Below are 26,059 nucleotides of genomic sequence, written 5' to 3' on the forward strand. Positions count from 1 at the left end.
GTGGCAGTACAGCTCCATCAGACTTCAAAGAATAGCTATAATTACAGTCCTACATTCAGCAAGCATGGGGTGGGGAGGCGTCTGGAGGGCAGAACAGATTATTACAAAGCTTAACAGTAACAAATAGGAAAGGTCTACTTATTGGATTACATATGGGTCTTTAAGAACCAATGAAGTGGCAGAGGTCAGCACATTAACATGCTTAAAACAGTTTCAGACATCAGTGGTAGGGGGCTGACAGGTCACGTAAAAGAGAGGAGTCTGCTGGAACCACTACTTATTAGCCCGTCAGTAGGCCACCATGCAACCTAGGTGGTTTGGAGCTGAAGCCTGTTCCATGGGAAAAATGAGATCCCTCACATGATGCTGCCTACCCACCCCAGGTCCCTCTGATGATATAGGTGTCCACTAGCATCTGCTGAAGACTCTGGAGTATGCATTTGAGTCCCCTATTGAGGATCATTGGTACTCCAGGCAAATGTCCCCTTACCTACCTCTATGGATGGCCCTGGCTTACAGGATAGGAATTTTTATGCTCATCTTGCCAAAATGACAGGGAACCGGAAAATTCAGTAAACTAAACTGATCTTTACTTGCCATCATTTGTGCTTTTATGCTTTTATGCATTATCAGTCTTGAAACACTTCCCATGCTTTCCTACAACTAATTTTTGCAAAAGATGATAATCCGTCCAGAGTAATACAATCCAAGACGCTATGGGGGAGTGCTAGAAAGGAGCTTGCAAGGAAGGAAATCTCTCACAAAATGATCCGCAAAGCAGCTACACAAAAGCATGCAAATGTAAGTTCAGAACGATCTTGAGCGTGCCAAAAAAGCAGAGGCGATCGCAAGCGCAGAGGCAATAAATATTTAAATTAAATCACGGTGGTCGATCGGGGGGAGGGGGGCGCGGCGTTCAACGCAATGCAGATTCATACAGTCAAGCCCTAATGCGTCTGCAGACGCCGCTCCCAGGCTCTCCCGTCCCCGCACTCACCTCTCCCGACCGCCGCCCGCTGCCTTCGATTTCCGTCTGCACCTCCCGCAATGGGCGCGAGCCGGGGGGAGAGAGACCCCGCCTGCTGCGAGACCAGAGGGGAGGAGCGTCGCTTCCTGGAGCTAACAGGCGGGAATGTGCGCGAGGCGGCGTGGGAGGGGACTCATTGGAGAGAGCAGCCCGTGTACCATATATATAAAACGTGTGAGTGAGTGACTGTGGGCCATATTTCGCACTTTGCAGTCTGTGTATGTATTTGTCTCTATCAGATTCTGTGAGGATTAGAGCAGCATGGATGCGGTCCATAGGAAGCGGTGACATTTTTGCAGTTTGAGATTTCTCTGTATGAGGGATCAGTAGAAATAAAACAAAATAAAACATGGAAAAGAAAATAAGATGATACCTTTTTTATTGGACATAACTTAATACATTTCTTGATTAGCTTTCGAAGGTTGCCCTTCTTCTTCAGATCGGAAATAAGCAAATGTTGGTAGATGACAGTATATATAAATGACAGTATATTGTAAATGCAACACATCACCACTTTACCTTTTATTCTAACTGGTTTCTCTCTATGCCTATTATCCTATTCTCTATGCAACTCCAAATGTAACTTTTTTTACTCTGGAATGGCGAATGCCATAACCGAACATTGTAAGCCACATTGAGCCTGCAAAAAGGTGGGAAAATGTGGGATACAAATGCAACAAATAAATATAAGTGAAACATCAAAGCATTTCAGCGACTGCTTTGTCACCCTCCTATCTCCATGCATATCTCCCTGTCCCGCTCATCCACCTTACTCTTCCTGTCTCTCACTACTACTACTATAAATCATTTCTATAGCGCTACCAGTGGTACGCAGCGCTTCACAATTGAACATGAAGAAAAGACAGTCCCTGCTCAAAAGAGCTTATAATCTAAATCAGGACAGACAGACAGGACCAATAAGGATAAGGGTAGGACAGACAGAAGGACACACAGGGAAAGGGACTATTGAAGAGAGGAAGACAAGATAAAGATTACAAGATAAAGGTTACCTATCCACCCCCATCCTGTTAGACTGTCACTGAAATGCTTTGATGTTTCACTTATATATACTGTCACCTACCAACATTTGCTTATTTCTGATCTGACGAAGAAGGGCAACCTTCGAAAGCTAATCAAGAAATGTATTATGTCCAATAAAAAAGATATCATCTTATTTTCTTTTCCATGTTTTATTTTGTTTTATTTCTATTGATTACCTTTAAAAGTGGACTAACAAGGCTACCACACCTCTCTACTGTGTATGAGGGATGACATTGTAGCGGGGGGGGGGGGGGGGGTGAGAGGGGGGTGTACATATACCCCCCCGGATTCTATATATGGCGCCTAAAGTTCCGCAATTTGTGCTTGGAACTTATTTGGCTAACAAGCCAATTAAGTAATTGACACTGATTAGGATTTATGCACATAGCTCGCTAACCTCCCCCCCCCCCCCCGATTCTATATAGTGTGCATAGATTTAGGCGCTGTAACACCACACGTAACTTAATTGATTTAACAAGCTAATGAGCACTGATATCAGCACTTAACAAGCAATAATGAGCACTAATTAGCACTCATTTGAATTTAGGCGCACAACTCAGCGTATTCTATAAACATGTGCACCGAACTTCTAACATATGCAGGCAAAAAGTGGCTTGGTTACGGGTGGCTCATGGGCATACCAAAATTTACTCGACTATAGAATGTGGCCTAGTGCGCCTAAATCTGTGCACAGGAATTTACACCAGGTTCTATATATTGCGCTGAGATTTCCACACAGAAATCAAAGTATATTCTATCAGTTCAGTTGGAAGTAGCAGATAAATGGAACTAGATTTTGGAACTACTAGTGTGTATGATATATTTACATACACTTTTGATAGTTTATACCCCTGACGCAGCCTGAGGGCGAAACGTGGCCACGTCGGGTATTGTTCCAATAAATACATTTGATTCCACTGCTTTGTTGTTTTTCATCTACTGTTTTGTAAGCAGTTGTGTGCCTTTTTGTTTTTTTTGTTTTTTATTCTATAATAATGACATAACTTAATTAGCTAACAAGCTCATCAGTGCTGATAATTGGATGTTAATAAGCATTAATTGGCATTAATTAGAATTGATGCGCACTACCCTCTAAGCGTATTCTGCAAAGTGGTGTGGGTAAATTCTAATGCTTCCAAAAAGGAGGCACGGCTGTGGGCATGGAATGGGCAGGTCATAGGTATACCAGAAAACTATGCACAGGGTTACAGAATACACCTGCTCTGCACTTAATTTAGGTGCCAGTATTTACTTGGCGTAAATAGCCGCGCCTAGAGTTAGGTGCTGTCATGGCTGCTCAGCATATTCTATACCCCGCAAGAAATTTAGGCTTATTCTATAAAGTATGTCCAAATTAAGGCATACTTTGTAAAATGCGCTTAGGCGAATTTCATTTCGGCACCACATTTTTAGGCGTGATATATATAATCTAGTCCAATGTGCTTTCCCCAATAGACATATAGCAAAGTTTTGTAGTGTGGTGGTAGAGAGACCTGAATAAACCAAATTACCATAATCTATCCTGCAAACCTCTACATTGTAAATTAAAAACATATACATTATAAATTACCATCAAAGAAAGGGCACAGGCGCAGACATGAAGAATTGATCTTAAAATAAATTGTAAAACCATTAAGAAACATAAGATTAAGGACACCTACCTAGTTAGTATCTTTCTTAAGTAAAAGTACAAATCGAATGTTGAAGTGAATAACTTTTAAATTATTCACTTCAACATTCGATTTGTACTTTTCATTTTTATTTTCTGTATTTTTATTGTTTATTACTTTATTTTTCATTATTTTATTATTTATTTATTTATTATTTTACCATTGGATCATTTTTCCGATGTCGTCAATGTTTACTAAAAATTGTTTTTTTATTTAGGTAGACGCTATTTTGTGCTGCTTATGCTGGTTTTTTTTTAAAGCGAATTCTTTTATCCATGCTCTGATATGCAATTTGTGAGTAAGTATTATACACCCATTTATCTTTGATTTTTTCTTTTTTTTTCTCATTTTTTATTTTTGTTTTTAATTTGTTTTCCATTTTATCTTTTTATCATTTTTCATGTAATCATGCACTTTAGATATTGTTCTTTTTCTTTTAGCTGTTTTTACTTAAGAACGATACTAACTAGGTAGGTGTCCTTAATCTTATGTTTCTTAATGGTTTTACAATTTATTTTAAGATCAAATCTTCATGTCTGCGCCCATGCCCTTTCTTTGTTGGTAATTTATAATGTATATGTTTTTAATTTACAATGTAGAGGTTTGTTGATAGATATTTATATATATTTTAAGCATTTTTTATGTTATGTTTTTAAACATTAGTTAATGTCTAATGCAATTTTGTATGTTTATTTCAATATACTTTCAATGTTTATATTATTTTTTGAATCAAAAGAGACTCTCAATGCTTACAATTCATGTCTATGGTTCACATGCACATTATTATTCATATTGATGTTTTATATATAATTTTTATATATTTTATAGAGATATGTTTTTTAATTCATTATGTTTGTTGTTCATTATAGCCCCTGACGCAGCCCCTTTGTTGGGCGAAACACGGCCTGTGTCGGGCATTTGTCTAACATACGGTATCTTCAATAAAGTATTTTGGATATTATACAGATCTGCTGGTTTGTTTTCCACACCATACAATATAGCCTGTTAGAGAACAATAGAAATGTATATTATATTATGAATATTCATTAAACATCGATGTTGGATCATTAGAAATGGAGCCTCTGCCTTTGTAAAAAGGAAGTGCTAGAATGAACCATTTTTCTATTAAAAAAATATTGAGAGTATCTACATATTCTCCAGTAAGCAGAAAAGTGACCGAAACAGTATCATGTTGGGTCTTTTACCTTTGTAATTCATTGTTTCATGTGGATAATTGTAACAAAGTCAAGGCTTTATGTTCATTCTCTTTTCATCTTGGCACCTCTACTCTTGGACTGCATCTTGTGGATATGGTTTTCTCTTCTTTGTGTTGGAGATAAATACCATGACAGAATTTAAGCAGGTGCGTATTTGACACAAACATGGAAGACAGTAGTAGGATAAAAGGTTAGGAGGTTACAATATTGCAAACAATAATTTAAGAGCATAGGCAAAAAAGATAATAAGGTGAAAAGAAAAGGCAGATAAAAGAAACATAACCTAGCTATAATGTGTGGTGAGAAGTATTATGTTTAGCAGTTCAACATGTGTAATTTTATTTAAGGGCTGTGTTAATAAAATTGTTAACAAAAGCCACAAGCCACCAGAGGGCACTCTGAGAAATAAAGACCTTCACTTTGTTTCTGTTCAGACTGTGTGATCATAGGGCTCTTTTGCAAAGCACTTAGTTTTACAAAGTTCCATAGTTTAATATAGAGCTAATTTTTGAAAAAGAAAGACATTTTTAAAATGTCGTAAAGCAGCAGTTCAATGAATTTCTTCTCAAAATGTCGAAATCGGTATTTTCAAAACCTGTTTTGCTGACGTTTATCTAAGCAATTTGTCTGCAGTGCATCCATATCACAAAGGGGGCATGTTGGGTGCATTTCGGGGGTAGGCTTAGGATGTTCCTCACACTTGGACATTTTATAGCCATAATTGAACAAAATGCAAATGTATAGGGCTAGAATTTCAATGTTTGGATCTAGACCTGTTTATAGAATGGATAAGGCAAAAAAGTGCCCTCAATGGCCGATGGAGGGAATCAGTGATGACTCCCCCTTCAACCCCCCAAACATGCAACAGAAATAGTATGTACCACCCTCTGTGACAGCTTCAGATGTTATAGCCAGTTCTATTACAGTAGCAAGCAGGTTACTGGAGTAGTATAATGGTCAGTGCATTGCACTGTAGAGAGGGGAACCCAGGCCCAAATCCCACTCTACCTGTTACACTTGTGGTGGAAAGTGTGAGCCCTCCTACACTCCCCAAAAACCTACTGTTCTCACATATAGGTGACCCCTTCACCTATAAAGGCTATTGTAGTGGTGTACAGTTGAGGGCCGTGGGTTTTGGGTTGGTTTTGGAGGACTCGGCAGACAATATAAGGGAGCAAGGGTGAGATGTGTAAATGAGAGCATTTATATGAAGTCCACAGCAATGCCTCCTAAGGTGCCCCAATTCTCTCCTGGAATGTCTGTGTGGCCATTCTACTAAGACTGCTGGCTCCTCCAACGTCCCAGTGGCTTGATTTTCTATGTTTTTCACTTGGACGGTATTTTATTTTAAAATGGACCAAAAAGATAAACATACTGAGCACAAAAGCATCTAGCAAAGGGCTATTTTTGAAAAATAATATATAAACACTTTGCTATTTTGAAAATGGCTATATTTCCTTTTCGTATTTTGGACGTTTTGCACAAAACGTCCAAAGTCCAACTTAGATGTCATATCGAAAATATCCCTCCACATAACTCTAAGTCTAAGTGCTTTGAAAATATGCCTCCATGTCTCTCAGGAATGTGGCCTAGCCATACCTGAAGATAATTGGCTAAAATCATGGAATGATATCAGAAGTTTGAATCTCAAGCACAACTCTGAGAATAAGTACTGATTTCCAACGTGGTTGAGGAAGGAGGTTCTGGCCTCTGAAAGCTAGTCAAAACCCTCCAGGTTCTATAGTCACCCAAAATGGACATGATCCTGAATTGCGCATGCAAGTAAATTACCTTCCCCCCCCCCTTTGCAAAGCTGCGCTAGCAGCTGCTGTGTGGCAATGCCTGTGTTAACATTACCACACCAGCTTTGTAAATAATTATAAATTGGTTGCTCTCAATTATTGGCATTAATTGGCAATAATTTGGAGTTGTGCACACAACTGCCTATGTAAGATTCTGTAAAAATACCACACTGAAATCTCACACTGTGATACCCCACTTCTCACTCAGGGTGACCTGATTCTCAATATGCAGATTATATGCAGATTAGTGTGCTACCCCTTCTCGCTCAGGGTGACCTGGTTCCCACTAAGCAAATTAAACAGGTCTCACCAACTGCATATTTCTCAGGCAACTCTTTATTCCAGCCCCTGGGCACACTTCTTCTAGCTTAACACTTTATGCTTTCATAGATCTTCACATTGAGCCTCCCCACACAGATACATGGGCTCAGTACTACACCAATACTTTGGGGACTCTCAACCCCAGGCTTTTCTTCTTTGGACACACAGTCCTCTCTTTGAACACACAGTTCTGGACACACAGTCCCCCCTCTTTGAACACACAGTTCTGGACACACAGTCCTTTCTTCTTTGGACACACAGTCCTTTCACTGAACACACAGTTCCTATAAGTACTGAGGACACACAATCAAACACTAATGCTTTAGGGACTTCTTACCCCAGGATTTTCAGCCTGCTGATGTCCTTTGGACACCCAGTCCACCACAAGTCCATAGGGTTAGCCAGTATCTTCCATGGGGGATCTCTCTTCTTCTGCTGCTAGCTCACCTCTCTTCCTATCACAACTCAGGTGGGGTATAAAGTGGTTAATTAGCTACACAGGACCCAGCCCATAACCTCCCACACCTGTGGACATCCCAGAGCTCTCCCCGGTCCTAGCACCCTCCACCTATTCTCCTACCAGCGCCCTCTAGTGGCCTCCCCCGGATAGGACACCCTCTTACTTATTACAACATGCAGCTGAAAAGAGGGCGTGGCCATTAAAGTTATGCACAGTGTTACTGAATTTGGGGGTTGCACACCAGAATATACTTCAGGTTTCAGTTGGTGTAAGCTTTTGGGTGCAGAAATCTTCACTAAGCACTATAAAGGGCGCTCAGCACAGAGCGCTGACCGAAAAATTTTCCCTGCACCTACTTTTGGCACCACTTACTGAATCTGTCCCAAAATGTTTTAAATTAATCCAATAAAAAGGAATTGCCTTATTTTCAATTTGTTGTTTTATATTTCTTTATTAATTTTTAATTTAGTGAGTGGAATATGCCAGTTTTAGAAATATACACCTGCCTGAAGTGCACTGCACCCACTAAAACTGCTCCAGAGACCTGCATACTGCTGCGATGGACCTGAGTATGACATCTGAGGCTGGCATAGAGGCTGGCAATCAATATTTTTAAAGATATTTTTTGAGGGTGGGAGGGGGTTAGTGACCACTGGGGGAGTAAGGGGAGGTCATCCCTGATTCTCTCCGGTGGTCATCTAGTCATTTTGGGCACCTTTTTGTGCCTTAGTCGTAAGAAAAACACGACCAGGTAAAGTCATCCAAGTGTTCGTCAGGGACGTCCTTGTTTCTTTCCATTATGGGTTGAGGACGTTCTTGTGTTAGGCATGCCCAAGTCCCGCCTTCGTTACACCTTCGACACGCCCCCTTGAACTTTGGCCATCCCTGCGACGGAAAGCAGTTGGGGACGTCCGAAATCAGCTTTCGATTATACCGATTTGGACGACCCTGGGAGAAGGACATCTATCTTCCAATATATGTCAAAAGATGGGCGTCCTTCTCTTTCGAAAATGAGCCCAATAGTTGGTCAGCTAGTGTTGTGTTTGTGATTTTACATACCAGAATTTCAATTGCGGAAGATGTGTATTTAGCGACAGGTTCCACTGTGAAGGAGGATATATATATATTATTGCAACGCCTCCTTCCTTCTTTTTTGTTCTGTTGATGTGAATTGTTTTATATCCTGGTAGGCATAGGTCTTTTTTTTTTTTGTTACATTTGTACCCCGCGCTTTCCCACCCATGGCAGGCTCAATGCGGCTTACATGGGGCAATGGAGGGTTAAGTGACTTGCCCAGAGTCACAAGGAGCTGCCTGTGCCTGAAGTGGGAATTGAACTCAGTTCCTCAGTTCCCCAGGACCAAAGTCCACCACCCTAACCACTAGGCCACTCCTCCACTCCGTCTTCAAAGCGTAGCCATGTTTCAGTTATGAGCAATAATCCAAGTTCTTCTGTTTCTATCCAGCCTCTTAGTAATGCTGACTTATTAACTGCCAATCTCACGTTTATATATCCTATGGGTATTGAGACATATGTTTCATATTTGATGTTGGTGAGTTTTACAGTTTGTAGCTGTCTGTTTGGTTTGTTCATTTTGAGATAATGCATGTTCCAAACATGTTTGGCAATTCAGCAATAAAGGCCAGCAGATCTGAAGCCAGGAGGCCATTTGGCAACCTACCAAAACACTGGTAGGCAAATCATGTTATGGTTGCCAGAAACCATAGGATTTCTGTTACAGTGCTGTGGAACACCACTGTTCACATGACCAAAGGAAGATGCTGGATTAGAGGGATAGGGCTGACTGGGAGCCAAGTGTTAAAGTACCTGCATATATTTCCAGAATACTGCCAATATTATCCTGTTTAATATATTGTATTCTTTTGGTGCATTGCTTAGATTTGTTTGGCATATACAGTAATTCAGTGTGCATAATACCATCAGTCACAGTAGTACTGAAAGAGGCAGCTGGTGTAGCTTCACTAGAGCAATACAGTGAAGAAGTCCGTCCGTGCTGCATTCAAAAGTGCCCACACTGTCCCTTTGCTGTTGACCTGGGTGACACCCACCCACCCCACTCAAGGATATTAACTTGCCTCCCTCATACCCTGACCTAGCCCTGCCCACCCCACTATCCCCAAACATCTAGCCACCATCTGCCTATGGATAACGTCCTGAAAATGTATGAGTACTTCATCCATAAATGCAACACAATTTATAAAAGGGCACAGAGGCACCAATGATCTCAGCTCTAGATGGAACTGGGGAAAGCTTTCATTGGGTAATTGTTTGAACTGGCAGACCACTGTGAATCTGAAGATGCTAAAAAGGACCAGATCTGGCATAGAATGGTGTCTGGAATTCTGCAAAAGTTGAAGCTGCAAATGCAGAAAGACATAACACTGCTTATGGCCATAGAACCGAGAAAGCGCTCTGAAGTGGTTAAAGCATAGGACCAGGCTCCAATTACACAGGGCAAAGAAGAGGTGTTATAAAGCAGAAATAAGCCTCAAACTAGGAAGTAAAGCCAGAATCAGTTGCAAAACCAAGCAGCCAGAGAAAATGTGGAAGTTGTGGTAGAAATCGCCTGTCAACCAATACACGCCCAACCTTAGGGAGGAAATGCAGTACGGTTGGCCACTTTGCAACAGTATGCTCACAACAAGCAGGTGCAAAAAGGGGTCTCACAGGAAAGTGAGGAACCTTGGTTTTTAGGCTCTGTAACACACGAAAGAGCTAATGACAAATTGACTGTGAAGAAGTTAGCATGAATTCAGGAGTCAGCATGGAAAAAGACTTCAAATTGGATTTTAGAAAGTTTTATTATAATTACAACTGCTTAAAACAAGTATGCAGAAAACCTCCTTTGAAACCAGTTAATATGATTCAAAAGTTTTAGGGGGTTTAGTCTTAGGCCATTGGTCATAAGACAGCCGACCATAAAATTTGGTGGACAATTGGTCACCAAAAGGCGCTGTGATCAAAGACCCTATGACTAAATGTCCTATAGCCAAGTAGGTATGACCAATTGTCCTATGATCTATAATCTATACACCGATTCAAATAAGCACATGAGGTATGGTACCCACAGGAGGTCAGTACATAGTACATAGTGATGAACTCCAGGAATGTTCCTTTCAACTAGTGCAGATGAAATTCGATTGAGTAGAGGAGCGGGGTTTACAATGGGATTGATTCAGCAAGTCAATGCAATAAGGGGACAAGTCTATAACTGGGCACCTCCAGTTAGGCACACCAATGTTGTACACTGATCATCAATTCTATAATGGCATCTGTGCACCAAGATGCCATTAGAGAATACTAGCATAAGTTGACATCAACACACCTACATTTAAGCATGCCCACTTATGTCAGTATCCGTAAGGTACGCTTGTAAGTGGGAGCCCCACCTGTACTCTATACATTGAATGCCCCCTTGCATTTATGTTATAATACAACATGATAATCCGATAATGCAAAGCAATGTGACAAGGCGGCCAGAAGGATACTAGGCCGCATAAAGAGGGGTATAACCAGAAGAAGAAAGGAGATGTTGATGCCCCTGTACAAGTCCACTTGGAGTATTGTTTTCAGTTTTGGAGGCCAAATCATGCTAAGGATGTAAAAAGATTTGAAGTGCTTTAGAGAAAAGCGGTGCAAATGGTGTGGGATTTGCATTGCAAGATGTATGAGGAGAGACTTGAGGACCTGAACATGTATATATACCCTGGAGGAAAGGAGAGACAGGGGTGATATGATACAGACATTCAAATATATGAAAGGTATTAATTTACAAAAAAACTTTTCCAGAGACGGGAAGGTGATAAAACTAGAGGATATGAATTGAGTTTGCAGGGGGGCCGACTCAGGAATAATATCAGGAAGTACTTCTTCACTGAGAGGGTGGTAGATACCTGGAATGTCCTCCCGCAGGAGGTGGTGGAGATGAAAATAGTAACGGATTTTAAAAAATGCATGGGATAAACACAAAGGAATCCTGTATGGAAGGCATGGAACCAAACAAGATTAGCAGTGATTAGAGAGCAACACCAGTAATTGGGAAGCAGAGCCAGTACTGAGCAGCCTTCTATGGTCTGTGCCCTGAATATGGCAAGGACAAATCAAGATCAAGTATACATATGTAGTATCTCATCATACCTTATACTATGAGTTTATCTTGTTGGGCAGACTGGATTGACCATACAGGTCTCTATCTGACATCATCTACTATATTACTATGGGGCTCATTTTTGAAAAATGTCTAAAAAGTGGCATAAAGCAGCATTTAGACATTTTTTTTCACACAAGCGTCCGAATCGGTATTTTCAAAGCCTATTTTTCAGACGTTTTTCTATGCTGTTTGATTGCAGTGCATCCAAATCTCAAGGGGAATATTGGGAGCATGTTAAGGGCAGGATTTAGGTGATCCTGAGACTTGGATATTTTTCAACCATAACGGAACAAAACAAAATTATCCAGGACTAAACCTAAGATGTTTTGAGCTAGAACTATTTTTAGAACAAATAAGGCACAAACACTGCCCTAAATGACCAGATGACCACTAGAGGGCATCATGGATGACCTCCCCTTACTCCCCCAGTGGTCACTGACCTCCCTCCCACCCCTTATATCCCAATGGCTTTATTTTCTACGTTTTGCACTTGGATGGGAGGTGTTTTTTTTTTTTTTTTCGAAAATGGTAAAAAGAAAAACCCCATACAAAGCACAAAACCTTGCTCGAAATAGTATTTAAATCAAAATAGATGATTTCTTTTTTTTTTCAAAACTGACCTTCTTTCCTATTTGGAGTTTGGATGTTTTGTGCTTCAAATAAATGCTCCCAGGTACTGCTGTGAGAGAACTGCCAGCGTTCCCGCCAACAGGTTCATGGAACTTTTTCGCAACTGATCACCGGACTCTGGACACAAGGTTCATTTTGTTGCACAACACTTTCCCTGAAGATTTACATTCAGAAAGGACTCAGCAGTTGACTCCTGCTTTAGCCGAAAAACAGCCTGTGTTGAGTTCACTGGGCTGGGAGTTGTTTGTGCTGTATATACAATAAAAACAACATGTTTTGCAAGACGGTATCATCTTGATGCTTCAGTTTCTTCCACTCCTGTGACTGTTTCAGTTGGATTGTTTGTGGAACATTTGGTTTTATTCTTTTGTTTTAGCTGCCATCAAAGTTGTGCATAAGTTAGTATCTCCTATGCTAGCCTCGTTATTGTGTCTTTATCAGCCATCACGTTCTTTGCATTCCTCTCTCTCAAAACCTGGAAGTTCCCTCATTCCATCTGGACTACTTAAGATGAATATTGAAATTCATTTTTTTTATATAAAAGGACCATAAATGTGAAATGAATTGCCTAATAACATTCAATGTTTGCAAAATCTTACAGATTTTAAAGTTGCTCTGAAAACACTGTTATTCCAGGATACTTATGGAATGAAGAACTGAGATAGTTTAAGATACTGTTCTTTGAATAACCAAAGGTTGCTGTTCAACAAACTATTATTGAGCACAGGTTAGGATTGGATTATATGGAGGGGTATTTTCGATGTGACGTCTAAATCTGAATTTGGACATTCTACACAAAACGTTCAAATTCTGAACAGGAAAGAAGGTAATTTTCGAAAATGAAAAACGTCTATCCTTTGTTCTCGAAAATACTATGGACATTTTATTTTTTGGATGGGTTTTTTTTTTTGGGGGGGGGGGGGGGCATTAAAAAAAACGTCCAAGTGCAAAACACACAAAATCAAGCCATTGGGATGTAGGAGGAGCCAGCATTTTTAGTAGACTGTTCCCCCTGACATCTCAGGACAGCAATAGTGCACCCTCGAGGGCACTGCAGTGGACTTCATAAACTGATCCCAGATATACATCTGACCATTGCTCCCTTACCTTGTGTGCTGAGCCCCCGTAAACCCACTATCCCCCCAACTGTACACCACTACTATAGCCCTTACGGGTGAAGGGGGCACCTATATGTGGGTACAGTGGGTTTCTGGTGAGTTTTGGACGGCTCACAGTTTCCTCTACAAGAGTAATAGGTAGGGGGAGGTAGGAGCCTGGGTCCACCTGTCTGCGGTGCACTGCACCCAACACTAGACTACTCCAGGTACCTGCATGCTATTCTAATGGACCTGAGTATAACATCTGAGGCTGGCAAGTAATGTTCTTAATCACAATTTTTGGGGGTTGGAGGGGGTTAGTGACCACTGGGGGGAGTAAGGGGAGGTCATCCCTGATTCCCTCTAGTGGTCATCTGGTCATTTGGGGTTTTTGTGCCTTATTTGTAATAAAAACAGGTTTAGCTCAAAACGTCTAAATTTTAGTCCTGGATGTTTTTGTTTTGTTCCATTATGGCTGAAAAACGTCTAAGTCTTAGGAACACCCAAGTCCCACCTTGAACATGCCCCTGGCACGCCCCCTTGAGATTTAGACACACTTCTGATGGACTTCAGAGGAAAACGTCTAAAAAGAAGTTTTGAAAATACTGATTTGGATGTTTTTGTGGGAAAAACGTCCAAATGCAGACATGTCACTTTTTGGGTGTTTTTCTCTTTTGAAAATGAGCCTGATGATGTCTTTGTTGCAGAAGATGTGAGCTGCTTGTCGATATTAATTTTAATATTTCTTTTGTATATTGTGGTAGTTGATTTTTAATATATGTCCAATGGATTATGCATGTATTTTGTAATCCATTTAAAATTTGAAAGAACAGTGGAAAATAAGGGTCCTGTTTACTAAGGTGCACTAGCATTTTTAGCTCGTACTAAACACTAGACACCCATATATTCCTATGGGCATCTCTAGCATTAGCACATGCTCATTTTAGTGTGCGCTAAAAATGCTAGCGCACCTTAGTAAACAGGGCCCTAAATGTTATTAAGTAAAAAATTTTAAAATAATTTACTGTACTATGTTACTTTTTATACAGAAATATAGAAAATGACAGCAGATAAAGACCATATAGCTGATCCACCATCCATACCAACTACTTAAGCTCTACAATATCTTCCTCTCTCTTAGAGATCTGTGCTTGTCCTATGTTGTCTTGAATTCAGATACAGTCCTTGTCTTCACCAGCTTCTCTGCGAGGCCATTCCACACATTCGCTATCCTTGCTGTAAAGAAGTATTTCCTTAGATTACTCCTATCTCCTTTCACCTTCATCACATACTTTTTCCTTCCAGAGCTTCCTCTTAATTGAAAGAGACTCACATCCTGTGCATTGATGTCATAAAAGTGTTTAACTTGTCAATATTCAGCTGTTACTGATCAGCATCTTTTTAAACACTGACCATTGCTGGCTGAAATTAGGCCCCAACATTCAATGCTGGCCCAAGTGTAAGCACAGGCATTGAATATTAGCATCTGGCCAGATTCGTGCATGCTGCCAGGCTTATGCAGGTCCCAGCCATTATTCAGCTGTGGATAAGTTTGGGGGGGGGGGGTCAGAGTGGAAGGGCAATCAGAGTCTGTGCTAGGGGTGGATTGGAGATTGTGCTGGGGGTAGGAGTGGAGAATGGAGGTTGTGTTGGGAGGAGGGATTGGAGACTATGCCAGGGGTGGGAGGGGGGATCGGAGGTTCTGTTGGGCGGAGATGGGGATAGAAGGCTTTGTTAGGAGAGCTTTCTGGGATGGGTGGAAAGGAAGGGGAGGATACTGTACTCTGTAGAAGTTATGTGGGCGCCAGCCGATATTCAGTGCCAGCTCCCACATAGCTAACCAGGCAAAGCTAGGACTGCTTTTATGTGGTCCTACATGCTTGGTTAGCTAAGGGGCACTGGTTCTGAAAATTGCCAACATCTCCATAACTCCCAGATCTACCCCTGTACCATCCCTGACCTGCCCACTCGGCATATTGTCAGTGAGTGCTGATAGTGAGCGGCACTGCCTGGTTAAATGTCACTGAATATCGGTGGCTCGGTAGGCACAAGCAATTTAAATAGGCTTGAGGCTCTCCTGCCTGTTTAAATCACTTTGAATATCAACCCATAAATGTCTATCTTATCTCCCCTCTCCCACCTTCTTCCAAAGTACACAAATTGAGATCTTTAGGTCTATTTTGAGGTCTATCCCCATATGCTTTATGATGATATCTGATTAGAGATTTATGCAGAGACATTATAACCTTCCTTTTCCTGCTGACCATTCCCCTCCTTATCCACCCATGCATCTTTCTGGATTTGTCATCACCTTTTCTACCTATTTGGCCAACCTAAGATCATCAGATATTTATTTATTTGTTACATTTGTACCCTACATTTTCCCACCTATTTGCAGGCTCAATGTGGCTTACATAGTACCATAAAGGGGATCGCCAAGTCCGGTAGAGGAACAAATTCAATGTGATATTAAGGTCGGATAAGGTAGGTATGATACAGGCACATTAGGGGTCAAAGATAGGGGAGGTTATATAGTGTCCAATACAATCTATGGTTTTGCTGTGTTGCAGAGTTGAGATATGATCACTCCCGTTCTTCTTTCATGAACAGGAGTACTTTACTCTCTATACTGTACTACTCCCTGTCTCCCCTGGGATTTTGCAGCCCAAATGTGTGACCTTGTATTTTTTACCATTAAATATAAGCTGCCAAATTCTAAACCATTCTTCAAGCTATTCTAGATCCCTCCTCATGTTATCCCCAACAGCTGGGTGTCTACCCTATTGCAGATTTTGGTATCATCCAAAAAGATAAACCATACCAGACAGCCCTTCACAATATTACTTACAAAAAATATAAATTAGAACTAGACCAAGAACTAATCTCTTAGGCATACGACTGGTAATAGCCTTTTTTCTCAGAATGAACTCCAATTACTATTAGTGTGATGGGGTGTGCATCCTATCACAAGGTAGGAAAACCCACCAACCCCAAAGCGATAACATCATCACCTTATACAGAAGGACAACTTGGGTCTAGTCCCCACTAACAGTTAGGGTGAACATCTGGAACCCTGCTTGTATGGTTGTAGCTAGGCAGGGAAGTCTATATGGGAGGTGGCAAGGGAGGACTAAACTGTCCAGGAGTTGTTTGGATAATTCCTGTCAAACAAATTAATCAGATTCACCTGGCAGCCACTGTTCTCTCTAAGCTGAGCAGGAGTTCTACACTTACAGCCCTGCCAGTAGGGGGTGCTGTTTCACTATCACACATTCAATAGTGAGGCAAGCTCTTCAGGACTCCAGTCTGTCCCTAGTGATTGTAACATAGTAGATGACGGCAGAAAAAGACCTGCACGGTCCATCCAGTCTGCCCAACAAGATAAACTCATATGTGGTACTTTTTGTGTATACCCTACTTTGATTTGTACTGTCCTCTTCAGGGCACAGACTGTATTGGCTGGGTTACCTCCAGGATCAGGTTTGGGAACCACTACTCAAATAAAATCATGCTACCTTGGGTCCTGCAATCCATTAGATTCCAGAAACCACACTATCCTTTTTATAAAAGAAATATTTACATTAATTTACTCATTACAGAGATCAGAATGACCAGCCTGTAGTTCCCAACCTCCTCCATTCTTCTCATTTTACATCCATCCTTCTACAATCTTGACTGGCAGATTTTTCACATTCCTTTTACTCATTGTAATACTTGTCCATGCTAAAGGATGGAAATGGATTCTGGATGTCTAAACATTCCTACGTCAACACCTTTTGTATTTTCAGGTCCATTGATGCTGTTGAATAGGCTTGGAGGCCTAGAATCAGAGATCTATATGTATCAGAGATCTATCAGAGATCTATGAGGCCCATTTCTCCTTCAGCTCCAGGAGTGTACACCAATTCTTTAATTATCTCATGGACATGGAAGAGTTTTGTTGTTTGTATATCCAGTTTATCAAGCTCTTTATGAAGCCAATGTACAGTTCCAAACTTATCAACAATGGCTTATATCATATTCCATGCTGTTAAAGCACATTTCATTATCTATGTTAATCTCCTTTAATATTCTTTGTTGATTTCTAGATACTTACATACACCTTCCCGTTGAAGTTCCTTTATGTCACAGTCATCAGTCAGAAGGATGTTGATTTTGTTCAATTTTCCTCTAAGGAAGATTTCCTTAGCACATCTGTTCAAGCCAAATGCCATCCTGATGTCATCTGAAAAGCTTTTCACTAAGTGTTCACTATAGAGCTTTAAGCCATTTTAAACAGGAAATGTGATGTTACTTCTGGATCCTTACTGTCCAAGGAGTTAATAAGAATAATTAGGGGTCTAAGTGGTGACTGAAAGTCTCCCTGAAATATTTCTTGCTGAATCTTGATATTAGGAATCACAAACTGTCCATCTTTATACTTCAGATGGAGTGTGGTTTACCACGTTTTCATGATGAACTTGATGCACTCAATCAATCCAGGGTGTAACTTGCACATTTCAAGGCAGTTTATTATCCAGCAGTGCTTCAGTGATCTTTTATCACTAACCCTACTAAATATTTACGTGGTCCTCCTGGGTAAACTTGTCAGAAACTATCAAATCGCTTATTACTCATATGCTGATGGTATACAGTTCTTTGTACTTTTTGACCCTGACTGACAAAATTATTGTCAACCTAAATGAATGGGAAACATTTTTGACTGACTGCTCCAAAATAAAATGAGGTCAAATCCACAAAACAAACAAAACAAACCAACAATAATAAGAAAAAAACAAAGTTCTGTGGTTAAAAAAGACTCTAGCCACTCAAACTCTAAGATGTAACAAGTACACACCTAATTCCTGACCTCTAGTAAAACTGTCCTGCCTCAGATCCTGCAATCCACTAGATTCCAGAAACTGCACCATGCTCTGTTTCAGCAGTGCCCCATTAATTTAGTCTCCACAGAATTCCCAACTTCCTCCTTCCATTCTTCTCTCCAGGACCACTCCTGACCCTAGTAAAGCATTGAAAAGGTCAGTCTGTGGAGCTGCCAGTACTTTTCTAAGTTCCTGTAATATCCTTCAATGTATTCCATCTGATCCCATAATTTTATCTATTGTTATTTAGCTAGTTCCTCATGAACACAGTTTTCTGAAAATCATTGAAGGTCTACCTCACTTCCATTCCTATCTGTATTTGTTTTTTTGAGGTCCTACTCCCGGACCTTCATGTGTGGACACAGAACAGATATACTTGTTAATGTAACCTATGGCTACAATAAATATTTACTTTGTTTACCCTTTCCCTAGGGAATTTCTAGAGCAGGCAGGACAGGGACAAAGGCAAACAAACAAAAGAATAAAAGCAACTCATGTATGTGAAGTATTCCTGCCACTGAAAAATAGCATGAAGATCCATGTGCTGAAGATGACAGCCTATGGAGGAGATCATAAGAGGGTGGCTCCTAAAGGCAGGCAGTTATTGTTTATTGAGGACTTTTTATACCGCTTATTCCAGAATACAGGTCTAGGCGGTTTGCAAATATATAAACTAAATTAACATAAAAGAAGGAACACCAGTAAATGGATAGGAAAGAAACCAACACTCATACAAGGAAACCAAATAATATCATACATTCACAGCTGGTTCCCCACCAAACAGCAATCACCATCAAACACAAATTTGAAAAGTAAGTTTCTAAAGCCTTTTTTAAATGTTGGGAGGGATTTCTAGGTACGAATATAAGATGGAAGATCATTCCACAGTTTTGGGGCCAGATAATAAATGCTGAGCATCTCATAGTTTCACAGTGGGCTTGGTAGGATGTGCACCTAAGGTCCTACTGGGGGTACAGGGGATCACCAATGTGGAAAGGTAAATGGTATGCTCTAGAATTAAGCAGAGGATTTTAAAGAACACATAGTACTGAATGGGAAGCCAGTGTAATCTAACAAACAGAAGACTGAGGTGACCAAATTTCTTAGCATGCCATAATAACGTTGCTGCAGTATTGTGAAGATTCAGGAGATGTTTTTGTTGATTTAGAGAGATAGCAGCATAAACAACATTACAATAATCAAAGCGCAATATTAGGAATGTCTGAATCAATGTGTGAAAGGCAGAAGAGTCTAGTATCCCTCAAAGAGGGTGGAGTTTACGCAAAGTATTGAAACCTAGTCTAATTAAAGAAGAAATTTGTGCCTGAAAATTTAGATTGGAATCCAGTATAATACTAAGATAACAAAAAGAGGTCACTGGATTAATGAGGAGACCAAACAGAATCGGGATCAAAGACAGCTGAGGCTGAGAACCCGTTACCCAGCAGGCTACTGTCTTGTCTGGGTTTAGTATCTGCCTATGGTCAGCCAACCACTAGGAGAGCAACTACAGACAGAGTTAAAGTGGATCTAAGCAATATTAGTAGGTGAAATTAAAAAAAAACAGAAGGATGTCATCTGCATAGAAAAAAACCTTGATATTATGCGACTAAATATGCGTAGCTAGCAGATTGAGAAAGATATTAAATAGTACTGGGGAGAGAATTGAACCCTGTAAACATCACAGGTGAGGAGATGGGGTCTAGAGGTTGTGTCAAGAAAGATGTAAACCAGTGAATCATGGTACCTGAAAGGCCAATCTGGGGGAGGACAAGTTACTGTACGCTCCAAAGTAACTATTTGGAAAAACCTTTTCAAACTATGACAAGTCCGATTGCTTGGCTCCTATCAAAAGCTGCAGTTGTTCTGGACCAAAGAAAACATATCCGATAGAAGAAATAGGCGTAGCCAAGGGTGGGCTTGGGTGCAGCACACCTATGATGTGGCCAAGCTGAAAACTCCCAACAACTGTCCCTCCTGCATACCTTATAAATAGCAGATCTTCGCCTGCAGGAAGCAGCGACTGATACATACTGCTTACATCGGCCCCATAGCCTTCCCTCTGACGTATTCCCGCCTATGCGGAAACAGGAAGCTGCATCAGTGGGAAGGATGTGGGGCCTACATGAGTAGTGTGTATTAGTTGCTCCTCACTGCCGGTGAAAATCTGAAATTTAAAAGGTGTGCAGGAGAGGGGGGATATTTGAGAGACCATATGGCATGCAGGCGAGAGGAGAGACGAAATCACCTATGGGGATGGGGTGGGGTTCTTCTGCCCTCTGTCTTGGGCCCAAAATTGGGTGTCTGGCTAGGCCCCTGATAGCAACTACACATTTATAAGGATATCAAAGTTAAAAAGTGTCTCCTAAGACCTGGACCTGTTGTCTATATGTTAACAATGTCTTCTTTATCTCTGAAGTTGACAGGGGGGAGGGGGGGGGGTCTCATTTTCAAAGCACTTAGACTTGCAAAGTTTCATGTGTTACCATATAACTTTGTAAGTCTAAGTGCATTGGAATACACCTCCATATGAGATCAGCAAATACGCAGATCTTTGTCCCATACATTCACATTTTTATATCTGAGGAAAAGTCTCAAATATGATCACAATCTTGTGGAAAAATAACACTGTCTCGACTGACTATTTCAGGTTCAGAACTATCCAGGAACCCTGATAAATCCAAACTATAAATCCAAACTATCTTGAGCTAAAAGGCGGTTAGCTTAGCAGAGTTTAAAAAGGGGTTGGACAGTTTCCTAAGGACAAGTCCATAAACCGCTACTAAATGGACTTGGGAAAATCCACAATTCCAGGAATAACATGTATAGAATGTTTGTACGTTTGGGAAGCTTGCCAGGTGCCCTTGGCCTGGATTGGCCGTTGTCATGGACAGGATGCTGGGCTCGATGGACCCTTGGTCTTTTCCCAGTATGGCATTACTTATGTACTTATATAAATCATCTCCTACCTAGAAGCATCCCTTTTTTTTCATGAGGCAATTTTTTAGTTGCAATATAATAAGCTTTAGAAAAAAGGGGTAACGCTTCTTTGGGAATTGGTAATATCTCCATAGATTTCTTAGGATTTCTCCAAGTGACAAAATAGGACGCTTTGGAAAGTTTAGAAAACACAAATTAAGGGGCCCTTTTAGGAAAGCCGCGGGAGGGTTGACATGGGGTAGCGCATGCCAAATTGGCACTACCCTGTGTGCCTGGTGGTAATTCCAAGTTTGGCATGTGCCGAATCCCGCGGTAGAAAATATTTTTTCTATTTTCTACAACGGGGGTGGGGGGGGGTGTGGGGGTTCTGGTGGTAATCGACAGAGTGGTGCCATTGGCATGCGCTACATGGTTACCATATGGGTAGCGTATGAGCCCTTACCACTAGGTCAATGTTTGGCAGTAAGGGGTCAAGCTGTAAATAGTTTTAATTTTTGCACACACCCATTTCCTGACCCAGTTAAAAATGGCCCAGCGTGTGCCAAAAATATGCCCCCACACTACCACAGGCCACTTTATACCGCGGCTTTGTAAATTATCTGTATGAATTTTCCAGAATTTCAAGTCTTCTAGCTGTCAGCGTTTTATCCTTAACTACAACAGACTGAATTCTTTGCAAGTCAGTTGTCTGCCGCTCTAATTTGTCCAGTCTAACTTGTGCACTTTCAAGATTTTCAGTTGTTGTTTTAGTAGTTTCCTGATTTTCCAGAACTACCGCAGTCAAAGTACTGTTTTTATAAATTTTGCCAGCTAGATCCCCAGTGTCCCTAAGGCTGCGCAGAGAGTCAGACAGGGAGGGCCAAGAAGAAAAACTTGAAAATGGAGACAGAAGCAGCAGTTGTTCTTATGGGAGCTCCTCAGTGTGTGTGGCAGGCAGAACACAGCACAGCATTTCAAGAAGGACTTTTTAATTTTCTACTTCCTTGCCACTGCTTAGTGTAAGAAGAAACAAAGACTGTTCTCTTGGAGGGGAAACAAAATTAACCTTCAAAAATCAGGCACAGCCCAGGAAAGGCCATGCATACTAAACCCAAGAGTTAGTTTAAATCTTCCGTGAATAATAAGCGAAGTCACCGCTATCTCTGCCAGTCCTGCTGTGCGTTTCTCTTATTTATTTATTTCATATATCAGACTGCTAATATGTAGTTTGCCTTGTTCTAGTGCTATTTGAATTTGTTAATACCTGTTCCTTATCACAGCTTATTTCAGAAGCCTTTAACAAAGCTAGTCTCCTGTATGCAAATTCCAAGTCACAAGCAACTTATGGGGACCACCACTTGCATGACAATTTCTTGACAGACTATTAGTGGGGTAACTTGCCATTGGTTCCTGGGAATCTTTATCCCCCAGCCACTCATTACCAACTGAAAGCAGATGGATGGCTGAGTTAGCCAGAGGCCAGCTACCTGACAGAAATCCCAGTGCAGGATTCAAAGTCAGGTTGTGAGTGCAGTAGGCAATCAACCTACCAACTGCAACACAAACCTTCTTATGCCTCCAATATTCCCTCTCAGTCTCTCTTTTCCAAACTGAAGAGCTGTCTCTCATAAGATGAAGCAGTACAATCCCCTTTATCATTCTGTTGCTTTTCCAGTCAGCTATGTCCTTTCCAGCATGGGATGATTCAAACTGTCACCCCGTTGACCTATACAGTGGTGTAATGCTGTTCTCACACTTATTCTCAGTTCCTTTTCAATTACTTGCTTTCTCCATTGCTGCTGCTGCTGCTGCACACTGAGCTGACAGTGTCACTTATTGTACACATTGACCCCGTGGTCCTCTCCCCAAGTGAAAACTCCAGACATGGAACCCAGCATTGTGTGCATAGGCAGGTCAATTTTGAAAGTTATTTTTTATGGGTAAAAACAGTACATTACCCACAAACAGAGGCATTGCTTGGTATTTAAAAGATGGGGGACACAAGCCCCTGGATCCTCTTGTTCATTCTCCTCACCCCGCGTTAGGAAGTCTAAAATATCACAATTGCTACCTCCCTTTAAGCATGATCCCATAATAACACATTTTTATCCACAAGGGACTAATTCTATACATGGCACTGAAAAATCAATGCTGAAAATTTTATACACTGAGCGTTATTCTTTAAAGGATCTGTGTCGGCAATCATGCCTGCTGAAAGCAGGTGTAGATGCTGGTGCTTAAATTATGTGCAAATCGAGTCTATTCTGTAATAATATGTATAAATTCTGGGAATGCCTCTGTCCAGGTCCACTTGGAATTATGCACTATAGGAGTTCTTCACACATCGTTATATAATATGATGTGCGCATAACTCCCAATTAAGGCCAATTATTGGTGCCAATTGGCTCATTAATTAAGTTGCACACACATATCAGCAATGTGCACTCATTTGCACGTGCAAATTTAATTGCCATTTATAGAATCCTGGGGAAGGTGTGCAAGAGAAACTGAACCTGCTACAGACTTACTGTAAATTATGAGCCATACGGGGCAACTGGAAAAGACAAAGATTATAATTTGCCAGAAAAAAAGCCCAACACAAATTAAAAGTTTTTCTACGTAACCAAAAACAGCATACTGTACCCAGTTCATCTGCAAATTTTAAATTGGCTATAAATGTTCTAAAATCCCTGTAGGATTTTGCGAGGTCTTGGTTAGGATGTTGCAAGGTCTTGGTTAGTGAGCCCTTGGACCACAGTCGGGAGACACGAGATTCTGCCAGGAGGCCTAGTGGTCCTGAGCAGCAGCAGGCGAGATACCCTCTGAGGTAGCTTGAATGGCCAGCAGTAGGGAGCAGCTCTGGGAAACAAGCTTCATGGCACTGACCCTGTGAATATCTCTGAGAAGAGCCCTTGGGGGGCAGGTCTGGCAGACCATGACCTGGAGGTGGCTCTGAAAAGAACCCTAAGTTGGGGGCAGGCCTACTGGATCAGGACCTGGAGGTAGACCAGGAAAACTGGGATGCTGGAGACAGGGATGCAGAGGCTAGGCTGGAGACAGGAATGCTGAGGATGGCTGGAGACAGATATGCTGAGGAAGGCTGCAGACAGGAATGCTGAAGCTAGGCTGGAGACAGGTCACCAACATAGGCCAGGCATGTAGACGCAAAGGCGACATTGAGCAGGCTCAGAGCTTCAGAAATAGGCCTGCTGGAGTGATGTCAGCAGACGGCATCCCCTAGTCCTTCCCGCCACTGGCCCTTTACATGTTCTTCTGGAACACGCCTAAGGGAGCCTAGGCCCATCAACCTGGTAGGCAGCAGGGAGTTGTCCTTCAGCGGAGGTGATAGTGTCTGCAGCTTTTCGCAGTGATGAGAAGTGCTGGGAGCCCTCCGAGGAGATCACTGCATCCCTCCTCACTCCTGTCAGGGCCCCCTCAGGTAAGTCAGGATGCGGGGCACAGCTCAGGCTGTGACAGTGGGATAATCTACAGCATAAGCACTAACAATTATGTGCCGATTGCACATATAAAATAGTTAGGATAGTAACATATTGTGAAAGAACAGTGGGGTTTTTTAAGCCTGTAAACTGCCTTAATTATTTCCTGAAGTGTATTTCTCTAGTTTGGCCAGCAGATGGTGCGTGTTTATGTTTTGAAGCTACTACAGAACCAAGGCTGTTTTCTTGTTTAAGCCTTTTTGAAAGGCAGTCTGCAGTATAGTTTCAAAGATTGTTGTTCTGGGCTCTGATTGGACCAGGTGTTCATTTTCATTTGGATTTTACTGGCTTTTTCCCCAGTCTTAGCCAGGGAGAAGAGAAAGACAGATCTCTTTGCTGAGGCCCTGTGATCAGTTATATTTGATAATCTGTGATCAGCATATTTCCTGATCTTCCCAGGTATTTTTTAGAAAGTAAACAAATGTTTAGTTAGTGTTATAGTTGATCCATATTTCAGTTACCTGTTATTGTTTTGCTGATTGCACCTTTTCTGTTTCACTGTTCAAGTTGTGACAATAAACAATATTTACTTTGTTGACTCTGCCTGTCTGGACTTATGAAGAATCCTTGTAGTTTATGTGTTGGGTCTGTGAGTGCTTTCTGGGAACTGTGGGACCACTGGGAGTGTGGCTCCAGTAACTCAGAAATCACTGGGGATAATTTGAGAGCGGGAGACTCACCCAGAGGCAGTTGTGACCCAGTCGGTGGGAGGAAGGTGTTACTGTAGAGCACAAGCACTAGGTGCAGGTGGACCTAAGCTGTGCTAGGGATAGACCATCTAAGTGGTTGTGGGGTAACCCCAGGGGGTGGCTAGGCATTTTATGACAGACCTTTAGTCCATTTTTTTATACATATATCGTGTGGAAGAGTAACCTAATGGTTAGAGCACTGGGTATGTTGTCCAGGGAAACCAGGTTCAAATCCCACTGCTGCTCTTTGTGATTTTGGGCAAGTCACTCAACCTCCATTGCCTCAGATATGAAATTAGATTGTGAGTCTTCCAGGGACAGGGAAATACCTAGATTACCTTATATGTAACTCATTTTGAGCCATTATTGAGAAAGGTGTGAGCAAGTTAACAATTCTACCTAATTCTGTAAACACATGATATCATACATAGGAGTCCTTTTACAAAGCTGCAGTAGAAAGTGGCATTAACTCACCATTATATGGGTTTTTTCCACACAGCCAGAAAATAGCCAGTTGTTCATTTTCCAAGTTAATAGCCATGTACTATTAGCGCACTGCCATTACCAAAAATTAGATGTGAGCCCTTACTGCCACCTAATCCCATGCTAATCAGCATGCAGCAATGTACAGATTCACAATGTCATGCCCACTCTCT

General features: G+C 41.4%; 1 protein-coding gene across 2 annotated transcripts in view; it reads right to left on the reverse strand.

The window, feature by feature from the left end:
• Positions 1–26,059, reverse strand: part of C6H1orf21 (chromosome 6 C1orf21 homolog) — a 461,362-nt gene that overhangs the window by 411,133 nt on the left and 24,170 nt on the right. Inside the window, exon 1 of one of the 2 annotated variants that reach the window (XM_030206618.1) lies at positions 998–1,085. The exons of the other annotated variant lie outside the window; for it this stretch is intronic. The gene's annotated coding sequence lies outside the window, so the exon portion shown is untranslated. Of the gene's footprint in view, positions 1–997; positions 1,086–26,059 lie in introns of those variants that run through there. 2 annotated transcript variants of the gene reach the window in all.

Source organism: Microcaecilia unicolor, chromosome 6, assembly GCF_901765095.1.
Source record: "Microcaecilia unicolor chromosome 6, aMicUni1.1, whole genome shotgun sequence".
NCBI lineage: Eukaryota > Metazoa > Chordata > Amphibia > Gymnophiona > Siphonopidae > Microcaecilia > Microcaecilia unicolor.